This window comes from Centrocercus urophasianus, unplaced genomic scaffold (assembly GCF_019232065.1).
Source record: "Centrocercus urophasianus isolate 14NV4802_14NV808 unplaced genomic scaffold, USGS_Curo_1.0 seq_33, whole genome shotgun sequence".
NCBI classification, from domain to species: Eukaryota; Metazoa; Chordata; class Aves; order Galliformes; family Phasianidae; genus Centrocercus; species Centrocercus urophasianus.
Window position 1 is genome coordinate 10,818 of NW_024884900.1, and position 5,106 is coordinate 15,923.

Genomic DNA, 5,106 nt, shown 5'->3' on the forward strand with positions numbered 1-5,106 from the left:
TGTTCGTAGACTAGTGGCTTTCAGTTCCTCACACTGGCACTTAGGAAATGTTTAAAAAATGCTTAGTGTCAGCTGTGATTAAAGGTTTCTGATGAAGCCAAACGAAAGCGAGAAGGGAATGGTTTTATCCGCCTCTTTCTGTGAACATCTTATAAGCGTAGAAGAATAACACAGTTAGTCTAGATAAGCAACACAAGTCTTTGTTACTCAGCTGCTTTCAGCCTTGAGCAAGGCTCGTTACCTTTGCTGAAGGTAACAAGTTTAAATTAAGTTGTTGAGCTGTGGGTCACGCTGGCCTACTAAAGCAAAAGCATGACTGCTTCCTCTGGTGAAACGTTCAAAGATTGGGCAGCAGCCCGGTAACTGTTGTTAACACAGTTGTGTGAGGAAGAGGGAAGTGGTTTCCAGGAGCTTCCGTTTCTCGGAGCAAAGTTCTGTGCAGTCGATACACAATTTTCAAAATCAAGTCTGAAGCCTGCATTCAGATCTTAGCAGCATGGCTATAAATCTCATTACTGCAGGAACTAGTTAAATAACCACAGATTTATTTTCTGCTGTTAAAGCTGAAACTGGAATGTTTACTGTCATAATCTTCAAATTACTGGTACAGCACATACATATTTACCTCTAATAAAAGCCTCAGGTCCTTCCTGCCGTTGTGTTTAATGTGGATATGCAAGGCCTGGGTTCTGTCTTCAGTAAAGTCTCTTCCAACCCTTCAGGAGTCTTACGGTTAATGTAAAGTGACAGCCCTTAGTAAATGTTTGACTCTATTGCCAATTGCTTTTACAGTCACAGGTTTAATGAAAGCTTAAATATGTCACCTATGTCATATAGGCCAAAAATGCACAGTAGGCAAGGGTTAAATAGGCTGTTAGCAAGTTTTAACATGTTAAAACTTATGTTTTCCCTCCAAAACAATGCAAAACAACAGGACAGGTTGTAGGAAGCTGGGAGGGATGTGGAGCTGGAAAAGCAAATAATTCTGAGGGTGTGAGTGTGTGTGGGGGGAAAAAACTCCAGTCAGAAGAACAGACAAACATACATATTGATGGGCCGTGATCAAACGGCGGGGATCTTTATGTTGTACACAGGCATACGTTGAATAATTTGGTAAGGATACGTGAGGAGCTCATGAGCCAGCATTATCACTCAGGAAAGCTGCTAAAAGTCCCTTGCCCGAGAAATGGCTGAAGAGCCCTGGATAATTCCACAGTCAAAGTTAGAGTAGCTTCTGAAGTGCTGGGGAATGCAAGGCGAGATAGTGGGGCACCTGGCAGCACATTACACCCAAAGCATGAGGAAGAGCAGCGTGCTGCTGGTCTCTTAACATTCCTGAAATTCTCCGAAGGTTTGGCAGAGGTATTTCTTAGAGCAAAGACAAGCAGACAACAAGCTGACTGGGGGAACAAAAACGCCAGCCATTTGGGAGTTCTGCGTGTCTTTTTGGCAACTTTATGGCCCTGGGAGTGCGCAAGTGTGTTCTGTCTTCAAAGGATATCAAGGTGCTGACTGCAGACCTGTTGCTTCCTGTAGTGTTGGGTGGCTCTGCTCCTTTCGCATGTGAAATTCAAAGGTCAATCAATGACTGTGCTAGTAATTTTTCATCCTTCCTCCCAGGGATTTGCTTGTGAGATCCTCAGCCTGGGTAACTTTCACAGTATGATGGGACCCACGAGGCTTTTGGTTATTTCTACTTTTTGCTCACTTGTACCCAGCCTTGGATTTTTCAGTGATATCTCACCTCTGTGCCCCAGGGTAGGCTGAGTGCTGTGGAAAATAATAGCTAATGATAAGCCACGTTTTAAGATGCAGCGCATGATGAAGCAGGTGCTAAGTAGGAGATGTGATTAAGGAACTGGTTTTGGTGAAGTGACAGAAGACTTTTTCCACCTCTTCTGTAACAGAGCGCTCTGGGACAGGTGCATTCAAAACATGTCCCATTGCTGAGGCCTTTCCCTTGCCTGGCAGCCCTGCATAAGCTGGTGCTGGGCCAGGGTATCATGTTGCCTACTGCCATGAAAAGCTAGACGTTTGATCTGGAAAGAATTAGAACTGCCCATGGAATGCTGTCAGACACGTGATCGGACAGCAATTTGCTGAGAAGATGACTGAGCCTCAATGTTATCTGAGATCACTATTGAGAAAACAAAGTTTGCAACCATGGCAGCAACTGCTGTCTCTTAAACATTATCCTTGACAGGGCTCGGCACCCCAGTGTGTTGTAGAGACTGTTAGCTCTGCTAGTGCTTTTTGTAGTGAGTGAATATGGCAAAAAGAAGTGCTGAAACACCTTGTAGGAACAGGGAACGGCTGCTCTTTTTGATGTCTGTAAGTTACACCTGCCCATTTATCTGCAGACGTACGCTTAGTGCGCACACTCTGTTATTTCCCTACCATCATTATTGTGGTGCTGTGACAATCTCTGGTGCCAAGAACAGAAAAGTTGCCTGTCAGTTATGCTAAGCACCTGAAGACTCTTGGCTCTCAGCCTGCACAAGGTGATTGTTATCTTCTACTATTTTCAGATAAGCTTCTCAGAGCAAAACTAACGATTCAGATAAGCTGCTGAGATCATAAATCATTTATAGTATTAATAATGTTTACAGTCCTTTATTTAGTTGCTGAAATATTGTAATTTTCACAGCTATTCAGCTATGGAACCTCATTGGAAAACAATCTTCAACTTGCCTGGTTCTAGGATCTGTTTCTGTTATTTAGGTTAACCAAAGTCTTTCTACACCTAAGGCACCTCTATAAATCCTTGGTACATGAATACCAGTGGATTACTTTGTCCTTAGGTTAGCCTGTGTTAGTAGAATGTATTTTTTTCAAGGTTTGAAATGTGAACAACTTCAAATTTCTTCTAGAAAGCATTTGTGTTGCTTGTGAGGATTCTCCAGCTCATCTTCAACTCAGTCATTCACATCCATGGAAAAAATGGTGAGTTCCTTTCTCTCTCCGTATCTTTGGGACAGCAAGGACGGTAACACTTGATAAAGAACAGAAATGTCATCTGAAGTTAAGTTACCAGATTAGGGGCAATAAGAAACCAGATAAGGTGTAACAAAAGCAAGTGTAGAATCTTGCACCTGGCAAGTATCCGAACTTCACAATGATGGTGACGAAGCACCATCAGGCTGCCCAGGGAGGCTGTGGATTCTCATTCTCTGAAGATATTCAAGGCCTGTCTGGATGCCTACCTGTGCACCTGCTATAGGGAGCCTGCTTTGGCAAGAGGGTTGACCTCTATGATCTCTAAGAGGTCCCTTCCAACCCCTACAGTTCCATGATTCTGTGATTATGGTGAGAGGGAGTTTATCCTCCTCGCCTGGGCAGAACAACCCCACAACTATTGGGCTCTGCCCCCCTGCTTTCCTCACACTCATTCAAGTACAGCCCCATAAGCTTTGGAGGGATAGCTTCTCTGCTGGGAGAAAACATGCTTTTATTTTCAGACACTGGATAGTGGGAAATGATAAACATGATCTCAGATTTCCCTACAAGATATTGTTTCCCTAAAAGATATTGTTCCAGTGTGGAAATGTGAACAGTATCTTGTGGTTTACAATGCTCAATTGTAGTATCAAATGTGAAAGTCCCCAACAGTACTCTCCAGAGAGATCCGGTAACAGAAGCCCACGACATGTCCTAGCTACTGTGCAGTAGGAACCCCCTTCTTTCTTTATATGAGCCTTCAGCCTTTTTTAAAAAAAGCCTGACAACAAACAGAAATCACCCCCACCACCTGTTAGAAGATATCCTGTTATATCTTCTGGCAGAAGAGCGTAAAGGGTCTTAAAACCTCAGCAGGTGGAAAAATTAAGTGACTTGTACAATGACTGCTGCAAGGTCAGGGGCAGAGGGAAGACGAACCCAGTGGCCAGTCCCTGCACTAAGCGCAAGTGGATGAAAAGAGACTCGAGGAACTAAAACTTAGAAATGAGATTCGAGTGGAAACAAATCTCAACTACAGAAATCTCTCTGGGAATGACTTACCGTATGCTCTGGGGCACAACTGGTTTTAAGGGCTCTGGAATTATGGCTGCAACATGGCACTCTGAGAGGTTGCATAAAGAGCACTTGCAATCTATGCACATGTGCACTTGCTAACAATCATATTTTGTGCAGTTAAGAGCAAGGCCTCTGATCTTCAGAGCATGCATAGCTTTGATTTGTATGTCTAGATTGGAGTACATGAGTACATGAGTACAGCACTGGCACGTGTATGTCTTGTGTACTGCAAAGCATGCTGTTATGGGGGAACTGAAAAGACATAAACATACTATATTGTTACACTTCACTAGAAAGCATAAAGCAGTTCTGGAAGTAGCAGAGTAAAAAGTGTGCTGACAAAGTCAGCAAGGTAGTTCCTCCACTTCAAACTTTCTGCGATTAAGGAGCATGCAGGATGTCACGTTTCTGTTTCAGGCTCTAATGAATAAAGGAACACGGTCAGGTTGTGGGAGCTGATTCTCTACTCATAGGGAAAGGTGCACATATGTGCATTTCTTCAGAAGTTGTCTCAGAGCCAATTATCACCCTTTGTCTTCGCGTCCTTCAGGAAGGAATATGTTCTGTTTACTTCGGCATCCGAGGAAACACGAGATGATGACCTCTTCGCTTGCTCTCCTCGTTCCTGCCAGACCACCATCTCCTCTTCACTCCCTTCACACACAAGCTCTGCATCATCGACCTCCTCCAGGTCCGGTTCCGTAGCACAGCCTGCAGCCCGCCACGCCCGACCTTTCCTTCAAGGGCCCCGACAGCTGTGAACCCCCAGTGCCCCCGCCTCTTCTCCCTCCCTCTTTCGTTGTTCTCTCGTGAAATTACATCTCCTCTGAAGGAGCACACACTGAGTTGGGCGGCCCTGGGCAGTCACTCAGCTCCTGGTTTGGTTGCCCCGGCGCCCCGCTACGGCGCGACACTGCTGCATAACGCCGCCGGGCGCCCTGCAGGCTCTGCGGAGCTCTGCGTCCGCACTGTGGGAGCGAACCGGGCTCCGGCAGCCGTGGGGGCAGGGCGATGCGGGGGTTGGGCTTAAGAGCGGGTAAGGGGAGGTTTTGTGCGCGCTCCGAGGGGACGAGAAGGCGGCGGCAGCAGGGA